The 8,888-nt window shown below is 41.4% G+C and overlaps 2 pseudogenes; both read left to right on the top strand.

Moving 5' to 3' along the window:
- The first annotated feature begins 6,195 nt into the window (after window positions 1-6,195).
- LOC143432658 (uncharacterized) lies at window positions 6,196-6,489 on the top strand (annotated as a pseudogene).
- A 1,398-nt stretch (window positions 6,490-7,887) lies between these two features.
- On the top strand, window positions 7,888-8,042 carry LOC143432705 (5.8S ribosomal RNA; annotated as a pseudogene).
- The last annotated feature ends 846 nt before the right edge of the window (window positions 8,043-8,888 follow it).

Here is an 8,888-nt window from a genome sequence, read left to right as displayed (position 1 = left end):
CATATAAATGTTTATAATCTAAGTATCAATTTCAAATGGAATTCTACAATTTATCCATGTAATAATCGTTTCTTATTGTACGCATCCTCCAATACATACACAGTATCTTTAATCTTGATGGATTTCGTATGTGCGTGTGCGTGTGTGTATGGTAGCAGTTGCAGAAATACCACATAATAGGTTCCATAGTTTCGATTCTAGTAAGTCGAATAAAATGGCATAAAATTTTCTGTAGAATATCAGGGGGACGTGAAGCTGCTATTGCACTGCATACAGCATTTTTCACTGGAAGAATTTTTCTTCCAATGTGTTGACTCCAGATTTATTTGAATTGTTCTCGTTTAGAAAATTAAAACTGAATGACATATCCCTTAACACAGCACGCAGGTAACCACAATACCCGACAGATCCAAAGTTCCTTTATCTGATATTAAGGCCTGCTTTCTTTGTTTCCAAACTTCTTTACATTGCGTTACATTCTTAAGACTCTTTGTAAGTTACAAAGAACAGGAGCACTACATGGATTATAAAAGTGTAATAGTTTAATTTATATAGTCTTTGACATTTTAAATCCTTTTACGTTACTTTGCTTGTTGTATATGTTTATCACCTGGCGCTGAACCAACTACTACTGCCATCATCCCATTTTAAAATTTGTAAAATCCACCAGATCTAATTGAATCTTGTTTAGATTGCAAATGTGTTTTCACTGTATCCAACAGAAATTAAATTACATTGACAGAAGTACCAGCTAGTTCTCCACGCCTATTTGAAACAACATTAAAGCACTCTGTTAAACAGTAACTTGGACTTTTAAATTTGAATTTATGAACATCTAACAAATGAATATGTTTTTCTTACTATTCATATCATTATACTTTCAGTGATTTATTATGTGCTGTGATTTGATATATTAAATATTATTACGAGTGGATAGTTCTTCGGTTTATATTCTCATAGCGCATTGATTAAGTAGCTATGTGTTTAAATTTAATTCCGAATAATGCTTTAAAAAGCATCCCAGACAATACACGACAAAATGGTGGCGACACGATACCGGCACTATATTGCCACTTCCGAAGAGTGTCAGCTGATCCGTAGCCATTTGTGATCGGATTCGTTAGCTAAAATGCCAGAACGCGTTTCCAGCACGTTCTAGACTAACGTAGCACGCCGTGTGAATCACGCAGCGCCAGCACTATCGTGACACGCGTGTCATCACTCCATTCATGAATCTTCTCAGCAATGACGTAGGGTCACATTTGCTAATGGGGAACCTGTTATACATACAAATTAAAACCGTTAGATGTCAGTAGATGTTCAACATATAAGTATTGATAGTTATTTTGATAGTTTTTTCCCTATATTTATAGTTATTGAGAGAGTCGTATATATTTCTTTTAACACGTCATAAAATAAAAATATTATTTATAAAATAAAATATTCCTTATAAAATAAAAATTCATGCTATTGCGTCCCCAACTTCGCCTTGTGTAATTTCTTAAGTAACATGCTGTCATCGTACTTAATATAACCCTCAATTGCATGAATTTGTAACGATGAGTTGAGAAAAATATATATAAAATAAATGTATATATTTTTATGATAAAGTAATTAATGATTTTATGGAAAAAATCGCCGTATTGAGCTAGTTTATAAAAAATAATAAAATCGAGTTCTTATATCTTTGTTTCGTGCCGGTTTACGTATTTTGGAACCAAAATAAATAAATTGCTTAATTTAACCATTTTTCATATTTGTTTATAACTTTAATGGTAACAGCTTTCCCATTAATAAATGTCAGCTTTCGCCACTACCAAGCGTGTAACTATCGTGAGCTGATAGTGTCATTATCACGGCCGAGTAGCCCCTATGCTATATCGCGGTGCTTTAATAATGCCGTGATACGAACACAGTATACAGTAGCGAAACTCTCTGTCGGCACCTTTGATGTCTGCGTATCATAAAATTGAGTGCGCATGCGCGATGGAAGAATCCAAATTGCAGTGCCACCTGGATTTCAATCTCACTTGCATTTTTTTACTCTCTATCTGCCCAACTTATTGTTACGTTTAGTTAATCAAGATTTAATAAAAATAATAAATGTATTATTTCTAATACACTGAAAAACATGGAAAGATAGCAAAAATCGAAAAAATATAAATGCACATGTTATTATGACTATAAAAATGTAAGAACATAAATATTATACAAGATAAACAAGAGAAAATATAATAAAAAATACAAAAGATATATTATACATTGTATATTTTATTTTAAAATATATTTCAAAGTTATTTTATATATACTTAATACCTATGTATACAAATATATCGGTAACAAACATATAATATCTTAAAAGTAAAGGTTTCATTAATGAAAAAGACGAAGATATCATATTTTTAACAAAAATATACTTTTTATTAAAGTAGGGATATATATATATATATGCAACTTATTTTTTATTTCTTCCAACTCCTTTCTTGTTTCATATTTCAGCTACTCGATTCAATCGTCTTTTTGTTTGCTAAGAAAGAGAGAGAGAAAGAAAAACTAAAGAGCAAGTGAAGCAGAAGTTCAGGTGGCACTGCGATTCGGAGCCTTGTTTCGCGCATGCGCATTAAATTTTGTAACACATAAAATGGTGCCAGTTGCGCTACTGTATACTGTGATACGAGTGTCGCCTCGGTCAGTGTCAAAGCATCGGAGTTCTAATATTCCATGCAATGACGTGACGCATCTCAACGTTTCAAGGTAAGTAAGCTGTGGTCTTCTAAGTATACTGTTATGCTTATCGGCATCTACACTTCAAAAGATTCTGAACTCTACAGTTCCATGCAACAGGATGGCGCTTCATAGTGTCTGCGTGTCAAAACAATAGAGTTCTAATGCACCATGCAATGCGATGCTACATCTCATTTCAAAGTTTCAAAAAAAGTAAGTTGTAATCTTCTATGCATAGCATTATGCTTATCTGCTTCTACACGTCAAATAAATGCGAATTCTACAGTTCCATGCAACGAGATGACACTTCATAATGTCTGCATGCCAGAGCATTGGAGTTCTAATTCTCCATGGAAGGCGATGGCACATCTCATTTCAGGTTGATAAGCATAGTAATTTTAAAGTAGGTAAGCTGTAATCTTCTATGCATGACATTATGCTTATCTGTCTCTACATTTCTAAAGACTGTGAATTCTATAATTCCATGCAACGGCATGGCGTTTCGCAGTGTCTACCTGTGAAAACACTAGAGCTTTAATGTTCCATATAATGTGATTGCGCACCTCATTTCAACGTATCAAAGTTTGCAAGCTGTTACCTTCTATGAAAGGCACTATGCTTGCCTGCTTCTACACTTCAAAAAAACGTGAGTTGTAGTAACTATTAACGTAGTAACGTGGTGGAATGATATTATATGTTGCTGCGTTTGGGTCGGGTGGTTATGGCACTCCCTCCGGTTACCCATCCGAGGCTTGTTTTTTGAAGATTTAAATCTGTAACAACGCCAGGGCGACTTCAGCAGCGAGGAGCAGATCGACTGCCGCTGGACGATAAAAAGTTAGATCGGCTATGAGTTGATCGGGAATGGATGATGAGATATTTGCGACTGTGAATAAAGGTCAGATCTCGTTCATAATCGCTGACCCTTGATTTAAAGGATGCCGTGATGGGGTGTTTTGCTATTGTGTACATTGTGTTTAGAATACCGATGGGTACGGAACAGCGTTTTCTTGGAATGCAGAGATTTTTCGCGAGGGCTTCTGACATGAAATTTAGAGTTGCGTACGTGTCGATCAACGTTCGACAGTTGACTGGTTGTTGATCGTGGTCTAAAATGTGGACTTGTGTGGTTACGAGTATTTCATTTATGACGGAATCGACGACAAACGCGTTTTGATGTCCCCCTTCCTTCGGCGCCTCAACGTCCTGAAGTTATCCGGACATTGAAGATTCTTCGTTGGCTATCGGTGGATGAGACATAAAAGTGAGATGCGTTATCGCGATCTATGAAGCATTAGAACTCTATTGCTTCGATGCGTAGACATCTATAAATGCTATTGCATCGCAAGGAAGTGTGGGATTTACCTTCTGTTGATGTACTGACGAGATATACACATAACGTGTTGCATTGAATATTTCATCTTATCAAGATCTCCGTGCAGTAGACGATATATATTTCAGCGCGAAGTGTATACGCGCTTCCTCGACCGGTTCAGTTGGAAGGCATATAAGATCTTTTACATTGAAAACCACAACAGTTGGGAACTGTACGATTCGAGTGGGAGGGTGCAATACCTCGGCGAAATTGTTTGAAGTTATGTGTTTTCGACGTAGTGTATTGCACAGAAATAAATAATGTGCTCGAGCGAGATCCAAAAGTGATCCGCTAGCCGCATCTACTGCACTGACAATAACAAAGTTATATGAACGATATATATATATATATATATATATATATATATATATATATATATATATATATATATATATATGCCACTGCATATAATATATTATTTTTGTATCATCGATCGGTGTCTCGGGGAGAATCGACGACGTTTGGAGGAACTACTATGAACGATGACGATGGTGAGAAAAAGTAAAGAGAAGAGAGGAGTAACGAATAGTACGGTTCCCTGGTTGATCCTGCCAGTAGTCATATGCTTGTCTCAAAGATTAAGCCATGTACATACCGAACTAAGGTGAAACCGCGAATGGCTCATTAAATCAGTTATGGTTTCTTAGATTGTATACGAAGTTACTTAGATAACTGTGGTAATTCTAGAGCTAATACATGCAAATCAGAATTCCGACCAGATATGGTAGGAATGCTTTTATTACATCAAAACCAATCGGTGGCGTGCGGTTCGTCTGTGCGTCCATCGTTTGCATTGGTGACTCTGAATGACCCACAGCTGATTGTACGGTCATTTAGCACCGGCGACGTATCTTTCAAATGTCTGCCTTATCAACTTTGGATGTTTGGTTCCGCGCCTACCATGGTTGTAACGGGTAACGGGGAATCAGGGTTCGATTCCGGAGAAGGAGCCTGAGGAACAGCTACCACATCCAAGGAAGGCAGCAGGTGCGCAAATTACCCACTCCCGGCACGGGAAGGTAGTGACGAAAAATAACGATACGGGACTCATCCGAGACCTCGTAATTGGAATGAGTACACTCTAAATCCTTTAGCAAGGATCAATTGGAGGGCAAGTCTGGTGCCAGCAGCCGTGGTAATTCCAGCTTCAATAGCGTATATTAAAGTTGTTGCGGTTAAAAAGCTCGTAGTTGAATCTGTGTGTCACAGTGTCAGTTCACCGCTCGCGGTGTTTAACTGGCATTATGTGATACGTCCTACCGGTGGGCTTACCTCTTTTCGAGACAGTCCAACACACATCCCATAGCGGTGTCTTCACTGAGTGTCGAGGTGCACCGGTACATTTACTTTGAATAAATTAGAGTGCTTAAAGCAGGCTATTTTCACCTGAATACTATGTGCATGGAATAATGGAATAGGATCTCGGTTCTATTTTGTTGGTTTCCGGAACCCCGAGGTAATGATTAATAGGGACAGATGGAGGCATTCGTATAGCGACGTTAGAGGTGAAATTCTTGGATCGTCGCAAGACGGACTAAAGTGAAAGAATTTGCCAAAAAGGTTTTCATTAATCAAGAACGAAAGTTAGAGGTTCGAAGGTGATCAGATACCGCTCTAGTTCTAACCATAAACGATGTCGACCAGCGATCCGCCGATATTCCTCCGATGACTCGGCGGGCAACTTCTGGGAAACCAAAGTTTTTGGGTTCCGGGTGAAGTATGGTTACAATGCTGAAAGTATTGTTACAGTTATAGGAATTCACGGAAGGGCACCACCAGGAGTGGAGCCTGTGGCTTAATTTGACTCAACACGGGAAACCTCACCAGGCCCAGACACCGAAAGGATTGACAGATTCAGAGCTCTTTCTTGATTCGTTGGGTGGTGGTGCATGGCCGTTCTTAGTTAGTGGAGCGATTTGTCTGGTTAATTCCGATAATGAACCAGACTCTAGCCTGTTAAATAGACGTAACTTATGGTATCTCGAAGGCCGCCGGCTTCGGGCGGTGGGTTTTTACTACCAACGTACAAACAAATCTTCTTCTTAGAGAGACAGGCAGCTTTTAGCCGTACGAGATTGAGCAATAACAGGTCTGTGATGCCCTTAGATGTTCTGGGCTGCACGCGCGACATACTGAAGGAATCAGCGTGTTTTCTCTGACCGAAAGGCCGGGGTAACCCGTTGAGCCTCCTTCGTGCTAGGGATTGGGGCTTGCAATTATTCTCTATAAACGAGGAATTCCCAGTAAGCGCGATTACGTCCTTGCCCTTTGTACACACCGCCCGTCGCTACTACCGATTGAATTATTTAGTGAGGTCTTCAGACTGGTGCGCGGCCAATGCTTCGGCATTGCCGATGTTATCGGGAAGATGACCAAACTTGATTATTTAGAGGTAACAAGCTTTTCGTAGATGAACCTACGGAAGGATCATTAACGAAAAGACGTAAAAATGAAAGAATGTGATATATATATATATATATATGTGGAGGTAGAATCATTATGAAAGAAAAAGTCATTTATCGACCACAAATCGTAGCAAATACTTAAAGAAACTTCGCTTCGATCGCACAATGCCCGGAGTACGTTGTATTACGTGCGGAGGCGTTAAGCCTCCCGTTTCACGCGTCTCTCCGTGTTGGCATGGCAGTCTATCTGAACGAGGACGCCGAGCTCTTTCGAGAGTTCGAGCCAGAGGACCAGCTGTCCAATTCTTTCTCGATTTTGGGACGAGGAGTTGCATACTTACGTACAAAAATAAAGTGCTCGTGTGTGGTCTTTGTGACCCGCGACACAGACAAATAACAAATAATAACGTGCTCTCGTGTGAGGTTTTCGTAACCCGCGGCACAGAAGAATAAAAAAAAAAATAATGTGCTCGAACGAGCCGCATCCACTGCACTGCCACTCGAACAAAAACATTACATCCACTGCCCGTAGTATGTAACTCCGCCTCGTGTCAGAGAGATCGAGGCTATCTATTCTTTGGAGCTTGTGCGTAAACCGGAACTATATTCGTTCAGAAATAAAAATTATAATAGTCCAGATATAGGGACGAAACAAACGCAAAGCGTATGCAGCAAAGAATAACCTTCCTTCGGTCGAGATCTGTCATGCTCAGAGAGAAATAACATTCGTCGCAGCAGCATCGTTGTCGAGAGTCTTGAAGCCCGCCGTTGCGAGATCGAATTTTACTTGCTCGTTTCGCGTTGTCGGGAAAAATCTGGACCGTTCGAGACTGTGCACGACGACGAATGTCCCATCGATGATAATATTATTATGTTCGCTCAAACGAAAGTGTCTCGTCGATCTCGAAAGCAATACGCCGCTGGGTGTTTAGTTTTTTTTCTTCTTTTTTCGACGTGCAAGTTCGTTCCAGAAGGGACGATTCCGCGTTGCCCGTTGTCCTCGTTGTCTAGAGTATGTAATCCCGCCGTTGCGAGCTCGAACAGCTTATGCTCGCTTCGCGTTGTCGGGTGGAGAAAGACCGCCTCGAGGCTGCTGGTACGCGGAGGAGCCCTAACGAATTTTTGAAAGATTTTTTCTTCATACCTGGACACGCGTGTGCATTTTTCGTAACTTTGAGGGAGACCTTACGCGCCAACCATCGGCGTATGCGTTTCACTCGTAGGACCGATATATCGTGTCGCCTGGAACTCCGTCCAGCGGTGAAAGCCCCCACAGTTCGGCGACGCCCGCGTCTCTTTCACCGGAGACGTTTGAACTTGTATCGACTTGTTCGAACTTTAGTACCAAGAGACTTAAAGATCAATAAAATACACATGTACGATTACCCTGAACGGTGGATCACTTGGCTCGTGGGTCGGTGAAGAACGCAGCTAATTGCGCGTCAACGTGTGAACTACAAGATACATAAACATTGACATTTCGAACGCACATTGCGGTCCACGGGTACAATTTCTGTGCTGCGCCTAGCTGAGGGTCGTTCACGTAACCAAAATACTGCTTGCGTTGCGTTTCGTCGAATCTTTTTTCCCTACGGTGCTCGAATCTGCCTGCCGTCGTTCATGCTCGAATTAAATTACGAACGTTTCTGAGTTCGGGCGGCACCGAGAGAGGGAGGATGAGGAGCGATACGCGACGTACGAGCGATCGTTGGACGTTCGTCCGAGTCGTCTGTGGCCGTGCCGAGGCAATCTGCGATTGGCAACGTGTGTGCGCGTGTGGCATGCGTAAAAGTGTTCACGGAACTCGACGGTGTGTCAATCACGAACTCGCGTGAGTTCTTCGTGGCGTCGTGAGTCGTCCGTTAAACGGACGACCGCCCACGGGAACTGCTTCGTGTTTCGATCGCCGATTTTGTTCCGCGTTCCGAGTTCGCACATCCGTCACACGCATCATCTTCGCCTGTCTTTAGCGCACGATATGAGCATGCCGCGTGCTCGACGTCGATTAAAACGAATTTTTTTCATGTCGCAAGATCGAGGGAGAATTCTCGGTCGAGAGAGAAGAGATATACAAGAGAGAGTGACATCGTCGTAACGCGAGGGACGATGATGCGCATCCGATCGTTCGAAGTTCTCTTCGTACAGCCTCAGGGTGTTCGATCAGAATAAACCGTTCTCTCTGTTCTCTCCGCGTGTGTATACCATGTTCCGCGACGGAAAAGAAGATCTCTCGCGCGGACCGTCACTCGAACATAGGCCGTCGTTGTGCTCGTAGTGTCATAACGTTTCTGGCCTGTGACGCGCGTCCGCGCTTCGGAGATCTCCCGAAGTGAAATTCGAATCGGTAACATACCCGATAAAGGAGAGAGTTTTCAGAGCAGATA

The sequence above is a fragment of the Xylocopa sonorina genome, chromosome 1, assembly GCF_050948175.1.
Source record: "Xylocopa sonorina isolate GNS202 chromosome 1, iyXylSono1_principal, whole genome shotgun sequence".
Lineage (NCBI taxonomy): Eukaryota > Metazoa > Arthropoda > Insecta > Hymenoptera > Apidae > Xylocopa > Xylocopa sonorina.
Note: the sequence above shows the minus strand (reverse complement) of the source record. Positions and strands in the feature narration are given on the sequence as shown.